Below are 12907 nucleotides of genomic sequence, written 5' to 3' on the forward strand. Positions count from 1 at the left end.
GACATTCACGCTGTCTCTCTCTCTTCACAGATCTTCACGACACACTCCTCTTTCCTGTCGATCAGGCAGTTTTCACAGGTTATATTTCACTGAACAGGGGGCGGACTTACGGTGGCTGGCTATGCGGTGCGTCAACTAGACGGTGGTTTCCTAGGTGGCGCCGGGGGCCAAAACCCTCTCGGCGAGCTCGTTGGTCTATAGAGGGGCGAGAACCGTCACGCCGGCTCACCGGGTCGAGCGCTGCCCTTTCCTCGAGACCCGTTGGTCGATCGAAAACTGGCCCGGGGCGCCCTTTCGTCGAGACCTCGGGCCGGCGGATCTCCTTCGCCTCAGGCTCTATGTTGATCAAAAAGACACAGGTAAGGGAACAATATCATGGATGATACTCACGCACCGTCAGTAGCACAGTTCTTCAACCGCCACTCCTAAGCTCAAGTCCGCCGAGCGTTTAGCTGGGAAAATACTTTGAGACACACTCCGTGATTTGAAGACTGAAACACACTCACAGCATAATTATGTACAGGTCTTACTCTAGGACCGTTCTTTCCTCTTCGTCGTCTCAAGAGTGAGTGACTGGAGGCGGGGGTACGTCAGACAAGACAACAGCAATCCCACTGCAATACACAGCATTACACAGCACCACTTCAAGTGAAAATTTCTACATCCAAAACTCACCCACCACTCAGTGCACACATTAGACGCCCGTCTTCCTTGACTTTGCTCTGGACGAGAGTGTAGCGATGGTGACACGGCCTAGTGTTAGTTTTCGTCGCTGGAGTGGTTTCCTCACACAGACCCTTCGGCTCACCCACCACACTAGCTCAGGGGTAGGGCCTTCCACTCTCTTTCAGAAACACTTAGAGAAGCATACAGGTCACATATATATACAACACTCCCATAAGAAGGTTTCCGTTACTCCCAACTGCTGTAATTTCTCCGTCTTAGATTTCCTTCACACTGCAACGAATTTCAGATGCACAGATAGGGCGTTTTCCAGCCACCATCAACACTTTTCCACAGTCGTATACTCACAACGGTGCGTCTTGCCTTCGTTTCTTTTCCTCCAAGATCAACATTCGTTTAATCCCTTCACCTATAAGGTCTTCGGTATCTTCCTCAATGTAGGTCTAGAATCCAGACGAGAGAGAGAGAGCTATACAACAATCCAGAATAGCGTACCCGGTGAGCCTAACTCAGCGCTCCATACACACCAACAACAGGGATACTAAGCACCGCTTCGGGGTGCTCCTCCTTAAAGATCCCCGCCTGCCTTCCTTTCGCCTCCTGTGGCTCTTCAAAAGGTGCGTGTCTTTGTTTGCCTGTGGCAAAGGAGCTTCCCCCGTGTCAATCGCTCCCCGTGTACATCGCTCTCGTGTCCATCGCTCTTCGTGTTCGAACCCCCTCTTTGTGTTTCAGCAGAGCTATATATTTCATACGGCCTCCAATCACCCTTCGCTGGCTTCATTCCTCTCACCTGCGGCTCGTCAACCCCTGATTCCGTTGTCCTGGAAACCAGGAAGTGAGAAGGTCCGTCCTCGTATGTGGCCCGGTGGGGAAACCTTCCGGGCGGAACCAAAACTTCCCTAACTTTGGTTCCGCCCTTAAAAAGATCGTCACCTTGTGACATCCTCCCCCGCCAATGCATTCTAGTCCCTGGAATGCCTCGGCGTCGTCCACTCACCGTACCGGGCAGGGGGGCGTCCTCGGCTCTCCCGTTGGGAGCGTCTCACGGGTGACTCGGGTTCGACTGGCTCGGGTACTACCTCTGGTTGCATCTGGGCCGCCGGGGGTTCAACCGGCTCAGGTACCAACTCAGGCGGTATCTGGGCCACTGGGGGTTCAGCTGGCTCGGGTGCTATTTCTGGCTGCCTCTGGGCGGCCGGGGGTATCGCCACCTCAGGTCGACCTGGTACCACAGCCCATCCCTCCATCCAGGGGGCCGCCGGTACTGGCTCTGTGGGCCCCTCTATCACAGCCTCGGGGTAATTCGGACAGGGGCGGAGCATGTTCCGATGTACTACGCGTTCGGGGCCAGATTTTCCTTCGGGCCGAATGGTGTACACCGGCTGTCCCGGTCTCTGCTGCTTGCACACCACATACGGGATAGCCTCCCAGCGGTCGCTTAGCTTTCCCTTTCCTTGCCGCCGGTTATCCCTCGCCAGAACCCTCTCACCTGGTAACAGGGGGGCATCTCGAGCGGTCCGATCATACAAGCGTTTGTTCCTCTCTCCTGCCATCTGTATCTTCCTAGAAACTTGTTCGTACGCAAAGTGTAAGCGCTGGTGATGGCGCCCCACCCACTCCGTCACACTCACTTCTTCCCGGTCTGCTGCGACTCCCAGGACCAGGTCAGTGGGCATCCGTACGTGCCTGCCGAACATCAGGTAAGTAGGGGCATACCCCGTCGTGCTATGAACACTGTTATTATATGCTTGCAAAAGGTTTGGTAAAGCACTCACCCAATCGCTCTGCTGCCGTTGATCTAAAGTCCCCAGTAGCCCCAATAGGGTCTGATTGAACCTCTCACAGCTTCCGTTCCCCTGGGGATGATACGACGTGGTGTGGGTTTTGGTACATCCATACAACTGGCATAACTCGCGGATGACCTTGGATTCAAAATTTGCCCCCTGGTCGGAGTGCAGGAACTCGGGACACCCAAATGTCTGGAACACATTTCGCCATAGAGCTGTGGCGGTGGTGTTGGCTGTCTGATCGAGCGTCGGGACTGCCCAGGCGTATTTAGTGAATAGGTCAGTGATTACCAGAATATTTTGATATCGATCTTGAGGGCGGCCCAGCGTCAGGAAGTCCATTGCCATTATGTGGAGGGGGGCTTTCGCGTAAATGGGTACCATCGGTGCTCGGGCCTCTCGTCTGGATTTAAACAGCATGCACCGGGGGCAAGCTTGAATTAAGTCGTGCACAGACGCCTTCAATCCCGGCCAATAGAAGAATCTACGCAGTAGGGATACGGTCCTCTCCTGTCCCTGGTGTCCCAACTGGTCATGATAGACTGAGACCAGTGCGTTTACCTGGTTGGCAGGCACCACGATCTGGCACACTTCTTCGCCCACTTTCGGATCGCGGGTCTTCCTACAGAGCACTCCCTCCTGTAGCTCCAGCTTCTCCCACTGTCCCAACAACTTCTTCCCAGTCTCTGTCTGGGCCAGCCTCTCCGCTGGCGTGGGCCGTCGGCCCTGCTCTACCCACGTCCTCACCTGACACACGTCCCGGTCCTGGGCCTGCCTCTCTATCCAACGGCGGGGGTCCCACCCCCAGTTCCCTGGTGCAACTTCCTGCTGGCCTCCTGGCGCCTCCACGGCCCCTATCATGTAGCCCTCCTCACGGCTATTCTCCCTTCGATACCCCTGATGCCTGGGGCTCTTTCCCTCTGGTAGTCTGGAAAGGACGTCCGCGTTCGTGTGCTCCCGTCCAGGCCGATACTGCAGCTTGTAATCGAAGTTGGCCAGCTGAGCCACCCATCGTTGCTCCACGGCCCCCAGCTTCGCCGTCTGTAAATGTACCAGAGGGTTGTTATCGGTGATGACTGTTACCTTGGCTCCCCAAAGGTAGTCCTTGAACTTTTCGCTCAAGGCCCACTTCAGGGCCAGCAGTTCCAGCTTGAAGGAGCTGTAGTTCGCGTCGTTCCTCTCTGCCGGGTGGAGACTCCGGCTCGCATAAGCGATCACCCGCTCCGTTCCTTCTTGCCGTTGGGCCAATACTGCCCCCAGTCCCAGGTTGCTCGCGTCTGTATATAAGACAAAGGGTTCAGAAAAGTCAGCGTACGCCAAGATAGGAGCCTGTAACAACTCTTGCTTCAGCCTCTGAAAAGCCATCTCACAGTCATTGTCCCAGTTAATAGAGGGCGACCCACGGCCCCGGCTTCGGCCCGTGCCAACCAGCAACTGGTTAAGAGGCTTGGCAACCTTCGAGAAATCCTTAATAAATCTCCTATAGTATCCCACGAACCCCAGAAAGGATCTTACTTGCCTCACAGTCTTAGGTGCGTCCCAATCCTTCACTGCAGATACTTTCTCTTGGTCCACGGCCACCCCCGCTGCGCTGACCACGTGGCCCAGGAACTTCACTTCCCGCCGCAGCAAGTGGCATTTGTCCGGCTGCAGCTTCAGCCCGTACCTTTCCATGGCGCGGAAGACTTCCTCTAGGTGCCGGAGGTGGGAATCGAAATCTGGGGAATACACAATCACATCATCCAAATATACCAACACTGACTCCATCAACTGACCTCCAAGACAGCGTTGCATCAAGCGTTGGAAGGTGGCCGGAGCGTTGCAGAGCCCGAAAGGCATCCGGTCCCATTCAAATAGTCCGAACGGGGTCGTGAAGGCGGTCTTCTCCCGGTCTGCCTCGGCTACTTGCACCTGCCAATATCCACTGGCCAGATCTAAGGTGGAATACCAGGCCGACTGCGTAAGGCTAGCGAGGGAGTCTTCGATTCTTGGTAAGGGGAAGGCGTCTTTCTTAGTTACCAGGTTCAGCTTGCGATAGTCCACACAGAACCTCCAAGTTCCTGTCTTCTTTTGTACGAGCACGATGGGGGCCGCCCAGGGACTACTACTTTCTCGGACAATGCCCCGGCTCAACATGCCCTGCAGGAGTGTACGTACTTCCGCATACAAGGTAGGTGGGATCGGTCGGTATCTCTCCCTACTTGGCCCTGCATCCCCAGTGGGGATGTGGTGTTCCACCACCCTGGTGCACCCATAGTCCTCGTCGTGCCTCGCAAACACATGTTGCCACTTCCGAAGGAGTGCCTGCAGTTTCTGTGCCTGTACCTGTCCCAGGGCGTCCCCTTGCAGCGACTCACCTGCTAGGTGCTTTGGCACACCTCTCCCCTGGTTACTCACTGGGGCATCCATTTGGGTCAGGGCCACCTCGATCACAGTGGGGCACACCTGACGAAAACTGACGTCCCTCTCTTCCCTCACCTGGTGAGGTGTGACCATCGTCAGCCGAGCCAGTCGTTGATGCCGGTATAACTGTACTGCATAGGGGTGCTCGTTTCGTACTCTTACCGGGATTCTCCCCCGGTGGACCGCTGCTAGTCCCCGTGCTACCTCCACTTGTGGACAATCTGTATGTGGCTCTACCAACACCCACTCCTCTGGGTTCACTTCCCGAAGGGGCACTCTTGCCCATACGATGGCCTCACTCCTAGGGGGAATAGACAAAGCAAAACGACACATTACTCTTCCCACTTCCTCCCGATCTCTACGAACCTGGTTCAGTTGGACCCGTCGGCAGTCGGCCATTACACGCTCCCACTTGGGTCTCTCGGTAGGTGAGATCCTCGGACCAGGCCTAGCCTGGAATATCTCCTCCCAGCATTCGGAGAGGACATTCATGCCCAATAAGGCTCGGTGGGTGCCCAAACACTTATCTTCGACAATGATCACACCTTTTTGGGGGACGACTACCCCATGCACCTCAAGATCCGTCAGGCGATAGCCAATGTAGGGGATTTCTAGGCCATTAGCGCCCTTCAACGTCAGCCAGGGGGCCTCCGCTCCTTTTGTTCCTCCCTGTCCGAATATCTCCTTGGAGAGGCTTTCTGCGAACATCGTTACCTGTGAGCCCGTATCTACCAGGCACTGAATCCATTTGCCACACACTTTTACTTCTGCCACCGGGCTATGCCCGACCATCTGTTGCCTAGAGCTGTCCCTTCTTCCCGGGTCTTCTCGAGGGGTCCCGGCCACACGACCCACTGTGGCCGGTCGTCCTAAAAACCCCCCTCTGATGCCCTGCGGGGCCCACACTGACGGCTATAATGCCCTGGCTCACCACACCGGTTGCAGATCGGCCGTCCCTGCTCATCCCACTCGAAACGGGGCCGAACATAGCGGTTTGGGCGTCCAGGTGGCTCCCGGCTGCGTCCAGATGGCTCTCGGCTCCTCTCCGAGTATGCTCGCTCTCGGGGTGCCGGCCTTGGTTCCTCCCGCGCCTTACCTTGGCGCAGCTCTCCCAACAGAGCACTAGATAATTCTGACATCTGTTCCCGGACATCCTTCAAGAGTTCTGCTTTCAGAGCCTGCTTCCAATCCGCGCGTTCTGGTTGTGTTGGCACGCTCTCATTTACAGCCGCGCATACTGGGGTCTCACTCACCTCTATCTCATCGCCCTCCAGAGCTAGCGCCTCCTTCCTTAGATCTTCAAATGTGAGGCCGGGGTCCCTCCGAAACTGGACCCTCAGGCTCTGTCTCACGGGGCCCTCTTTCATCCCCAGAAGGAACTGGTCGCGCAACAAAGTTTCTCCGTCGCCCAGCCCATGATCGCGGCGGGCCTGTAGCCGGGTGAACTGTTCACGCAGTCTTAGGGCAAACGCTCTAATGGGTTGTCGGGGGCCTTGTTTAAGATTAAAAAATTGGGAACGGAGGACGGCTACGGGGGTGTGGTCACCATATTGCTCGGTGAGAAACTGGAATATAGTTTGGGCACTGGTTCGGACAGCTTCAGGGGCGGCCTGTACTTCTCGCCGCGCTTCTCCCTCTAGGGAGTTCAGCACGAACTGTAGCCGCTGAGCTACACTAAGGCCTTGTAGGTCGGCTAAATACTCTAACTGAGCCTTCCATTCCGTTAGCCGTACTCCCGACTCTGTCCCTCCATACTTCTGGATCCAAGGGCTGCCCATAAAAACAGGCACCGCACGGGGTTGGGCTGCGGGCCCCGCGTTGTCGGTCATTGGGCTAGTCTGGTTACTCAACTCGAGGTGGAACCCTGCCGACTACGCCAAAATCTGTCACAAGTCGGGGTGGACCCAGATGTAAATAAGGTCACGCCCCTTTCTCCACCTCGAGGAGATTCCCAAAGCCACCCCAATGACCAGACACACAAGGTAAGCATAAATTAAAATGTACTTTATTTAATTTATTTAAAATTAATAAATAGGGCAGGGAAAAAGGGGAACTTAAAATAACAGCCCCTCTAGGCTCTCTTCACAGTTCGTTATCTCGACGTTCACGCTGTCTCTCTCTCTCCACAGATGACTGCTGGGACACAAGGGCACAGTGAATCGGTCTCCAATGGTTTCTCTCACCTCGTCGCTGACTACAGCTTTGGGTAGGTATGGCTCTCTTCACAGTTCGTTATCTCGACATTCACGCTGTCTCTCTCTTTCCACAGATGACTGCTGAGACACAAGGGCACAGTGAATCGGTTTCCAATGGTTTCTCTCACCTCGTCGCTGACTACAGCTTTGGGTAGGTATGGCTCTCTTCACAGTTCGTTATCTCGACATTCACGCTGTCTCCCTCTCTCCACAGATGACTCGACATTCACGCTGTCTCTCTCTCTTCACAGATCTTCACGACACACTCCTCTTTCCTGTCGATCAGGCAGTTTTAACAGGTTATATTTCACTGAACAGGGGGCGGACTTACGGTGGCTGGCTATGCGGTGCGTCAACTAGACGGTGGTTTCCTAGGTGGCGCCGGGGGCCAAAACCCTCTCGGCGAGCTCGTTGGTCTATAGAGGGGCGAGAACCGTCACGCCGGCTCACCGGGTCGAGCGCTGCCCTTTCCTCGAGACCCGTTGGTCGATCGAAAACTGGACCGGGGCGCCCTTTCGTCGAGACCTCGGGCCGGCGGATCTCCTTCGCCTCAGGCTCTATGTTGATCAAAAAGACACAGGTAAGGGAACAATATCATGGATGATACTCACGCACCGTCAGTAGCACAGTTCTTCAACCGCCACTCCTAAGCTCAAGTCCGCCGAGCGTTTAGCTGGGAAAATACTTTGAGACACACTCCGTGATTTGAAGACTGAAACACACTCACAGCATAATTATGTACAGGTCTTACTCCAGGACCGTTCTTGCCTCTTCGTCGTCTCAAGAGCGAGTGACTGGAGGCGGGGGTACGTCAGACAAGACAACAGCAATCCCACTGCAATACACAGCATTACACAGCACCACTTCAAGTGAAAATTTCTACATCCAAAACTCACCCACCACTCAGTGCACACATTAGACGCCCGTCTTCCTTGACTTTGCTCTGGACGAGAATGTGGCGATGGTGACACGGCCTAGTGTTAGTTTTCGTCGCTGGAGTGGTTTCCTCACACAGACCCTTCGGCTCACCCACCACACTAGCTCAGGGGTAGGGCCTTCCACTCTCTTTCAGAAACACTTAGAGAAGCATACAGGTCACATATATATACAACACTCCCATAAGAAGGTTTCCGTTACTCCCAACTGCTGTAATTTCTCCGTCTTAGATTTCCTTCACACTGCAACGAATTTCAGATGCACAGATAGGGCGTTTTCCAGCCACCATCAACACTTTTCCACAGTCGTATACTCACAACGGTGCGTCTTGCCTTCGTTTCTTTTCCTCCAAGATCAACATTCGTTTAATCCCTTCACCTATAAGGTCTTCGGTATCTTCCTCAATGTAGGTCTAGAATCCAGACGAGAGAGAGAGAGAGCAATACAACAATCCAGAACAGCGTACCCGGTGAGCCTAACTCAGCGCTCCATACACACCAACAACAGGGATACTCAGCACCGCTTCGGGGTGCTCCTCCTTAAAGATCCCCGCCTGCCTTCCTTTCGCCTCCTGTGGCTCTTCAAAAGGTGCGTGTCTTTGTTTGCCTGTGGCAAAGGAGCTTCCCCCGTGTCAATCGCTCCCCGTGTACATCGCTCTCGTGTCCATCGCTCTTCGTGTTCGAACCCCCTCTTTGTGTTTCAGCAGAGCTATATATTTCATACGGCCTCCAATCACCCTTCGCTGGCTTCATTCCTCTCACCTGCGGCTCGTCAACCCCTGATTCCGTTGTCCTGGAAACCAGGAAGTGAGAAGGTCCGTCCTCGTATGTGGCCCGGTGGGGAAACCTTCCGGGCGGAACCAAAACTTCCCTAACTTTGGTTCCGCCCTTAAAAAGATCGTCACCTTGTGACAATCACACATTGTGCAAGGTAGAACACAGTATTGTGTTAATTCTGATGCTTTTTAATGTTACTATATTACACATTTTAAAGCTAAAATCATTAGTGCCGTGGTGTTTCAATGGTTTCGTGAGAATCACCCATATATAGTTTTTTGTTTTTTAGTCAGGTAAATACTTTTTATCAATGTCCCCAGTGAATAAGACATGTCATCAGATTAAATAAGATCCAGAAGGGCCATTTTGGCATGACTTTGTGATATGGAAAAGAGTTAAACACAAAAGCTGGGGTTTCATAGATGAATGCTGAAGATGTGGGAAGCTTTAAGTGACGGTCTATGGGGAGCATTTACAACACAAAAGATGTGACAATTTGTTTGGGAAAGTCATCGCTTCTCATGCCAAAAATTTCCCATAAACTCAATTACTTCAAAAGTAAAGCAAAACATACCAGGAAATCACACATCTTTCAGTATGTTTTATTAACACATTTTTATTGAATGAATGATTTATTAAGTTACTATTGATAACAAATCTTCAGCAGTGATTGTTTCTGCTATGCTCAGATGTGATAACAAGAGGGCATCTGAACATCTGAGAATGTGATTCGATTCAATAGCAATTAATTTAAATATATCAGCATTATTTAGCTACGCGTTTTTATCCTTTTAACTCAAGGTTGGGTAGATACTGGACAGAACGTATGAATAAACCCAACCATGGGTTAAAAACAACCCATCATAGCCAGGTTTATTTACCCAATAAGCATGTTGTTATAGTCTCGTCTTTGTTGATCAGATTACTGGTTGATGATGATCATCATCATCATCATGGTCGTTGTGACTCGTGTGTATAATTACCCTTGCCTTTGTTCAGTCGTTGTCGATCTTGTTTGTATCATGTTCATGTTTTGTGTAATATCGCCTGTTTTCCTGTTTTGTTTTGTTATTCCTAATTAAAGTGTATTTGTTTTTGCATCCATCGTCCTCCTCGTAGTGATGGCGAAGTGAAGCTTTCTTGAACCACCAACGCTTTTAGCACAATTGTATCAGAAAAAGATTCATTACTCCAAGCTTTTCAGATCAGAGCTCGAAGAGGACCTCTGCTAGCGAACGTGGGGGAAAGCGCTGTGTCACAAAATGTTTTACAACATCTCAAAAGCAAAAAAATGAATAAATGGAAAGATTAAAGGCGGAGTCCATGATGTTTGAAAGCCAATGTTGATATTTGAAATCACCTAAACAAACACGCCCCTACCCCAATAGAATCTGGACCTTCTGTTGATAGACCCGCCCCACACATACGCAACCCGGCATTTGATTTGATTTGATTGGCTATAAGTGTGTTTTGGTAGTCGGACCGTCTCCTTTTCCAAAGCGTTTTTCAAACATCGTGGACTCTGCCTTTAATAAATGTATTAGTCCATATATGTATATATAGTTTTTATTTATTCCATTTTATTTTAAACATGTAAATGCAATTACAAAATAGAAAATAGAAAAAAACACATGTTAACAAAAAGTAAAAAAATATATTTTTTTCCAGTAACAAATATATAAAACAACTCAATTTACATGTACAAAAGGGAGTAGGAAGAAACAAAACTTATGTACTCCTACCCCTTTAAACCCCTACTTAAAATTTATAATCTGTAGATCTCCATATTCACATACAAACATTACACATACACAATATTATTTATATACATATAAGTTATTCCAAATACACTTAAATTATTATTAACCCTATGGGCCGTATCTTGCACCCAGCGCAATTGACTTTGTCAGTGACGCATGTATCATTCGTATTTTGCACGGCGCACAGCGGGTTTTTCCCTCCACAGACGCACGTCGGCAAACTAGGGAATGAACTTGCGCTCCCTGGGCGGTACAGCGTAAAAAAGGAGGCGTGTTCCGGCGCAAACCATCCCTGATGCTATTTTGCAGTTTCAAAAAACAATTGCGCCACTGACCCAAAAAACTAGTCTAAAATCAATGGCGCGTTGCGCGTAGTTCATTATGCTATTTTAAGGGCGCATGTTTGACCATAATAGCGTGCACAACGCGCACACACTTTGCTTATCTAATCTACACAGATGCAACAGTTATTTTTGCAAACCATAAATTGTTACAAAAAAAATATTAACACATGAGATAAGGGAAATCATAGTGGTGAGCATAGTGGTGATAGTTTTTATTAATTGTGTGGCTGCGTAAAAAAAATCTCATGCAAATAACGATTAAAATATTTTCATAAGTTTGTTGTGTGGCTGTATAACGTTTATTTTATGTAAATAATAATGAAAATGTTTTTATAAGAAACCTTAATGTATATGAACTTGATTTGTAAGTGTACTTTGGGGTTGGACCTTGCTTGCGTTTTTTGGGTCCGATTTCAAAGCCCCCAAACCCTTTCGGCGGTGAGGGTGGACGCAGCGATGTCCTCTGCTGGCGTCAGGTCATGTGTAGAGGCAGATCCATCTCCCATTACACGGCGTGCCCGATTTATGCTGGCAAGCTTGGGATTCCCCCGTCTCCTGACATCATTGTAGCGCTTGGCGCAATGATGGGGATACCAGCTGATGAGACAATTTTGGCTATTTCCTCTCGCGCCTGTTTAACCGACGCTGATTTGGGCGGGTTTCTCCCATCCCCATACAAAACAACTTCTCTGTTTTTGACTGCTCTTACAAGAACGTCTGTCTCCTCGGCTGTGAACCGCTCCTGGCGTGCGCCTGGTAAATCCGTCATAATAATAGCAACCCGCCATGGAACTTGCACCCTTGCATTTAAAGGGAATGTTGTATAGCGTTCTGATTGGTTTATTTGACGTTACGCCCAAACCACACCTATGAATAATGAACCTACTTCAGACCAACCCCTTATTGATTTGCGTCTGGCGCAAGACTCATTTCTCCCGCCGGGAAAATAGCAACAGCGCCCAAGATCCGCCCACAAACTCACTTGCGCTTTGCGCTTCGCACTTGCGTTTCAGATCGTTAAAATAGGGCCCTACGTGTCTTTATACCTCTGAAATATAATTTCTTTACACATCTTTTTAAAATGTAATATGTTTGTACATTGCTTTAACTCACTATTTAATTTATTCCACAATTTGACACCACTGACAGATAAACAAAAACTTTTCCTTGTAGTTCTAAAACTTTTTTATATAACTTTTATACATCTTTTTTGATAACAAACAATCAATTACATACTCATAGTAACTTAAAACAATAAAGATTTTGTATTGTGGGTGTGGAAATTTTTCCTGTTTTAAACAAATCTAAAACACGAATAAAGGATGTAAATATGCACACAAAGTCATACACATAGGTTATTATTTATTTTCCAGCTTATTACACTACTATCCAAAATGTAAATAAAAATGATGACATGACTGCTGATTGGTGTGCCACACAGCTGTGAACTGATATGACACGATAAGGCATAACAAATAAAATATGTGACACTATGTTGACAAGAACGGGACATCCCAGTATAGGCTACTTGATGGAATGATATGAAAGATGTGAAATAGAACAAAGCAAGTTGCCTATCGGTCAGAATTCATTTCAGCAATCAAATAATCTCATATTCACAAATATAAGGCTTCAGCACAAAAGCCAAATATATTATCAATTCAATTATCAATCCTATAAACTCTAGTAATACAACAGAAAAAGAACCACACAAAACAATACACCTTAACAACCCACAGGGGGGCTCCCTGTGTTGACCATTTTAAACCATTGAATCAAAGTACGAAGCAGTCACGTGGGTGTGTGTGAAACAATAGATGTGTTCAACATCCTCTCCAGAGGGGCTGCACGGAGTTCTGATCATAAATATGTACACTAGATGTCGCCTTGGCTCAGCGGTTCATTGGACCGAATTCATCAAACAGAGCCGCCATCTTGAAACAGGGGAATCCCGCATCAGCGTCATTGTAGGCAATGGTGTAACAGAAATAAAATCACCATGAATCGTCATGAATGCGATTT

This window comes from Misgurnus anguillicaudatus, chromosome 13 (assembly GCF_027580225.2).
Source record: "Misgurnus anguillicaudatus chromosome 13, ASM2758022v2, whole genome shotgun sequence".
In the NCBI taxonomy this organism is placed as follows: domain Eukaryota; kingdom Metazoa; phylum Chordata; class Actinopteri; order Cypriniformes; family Cobitidae; genus Misgurnus; species Misgurnus anguillicaudatus.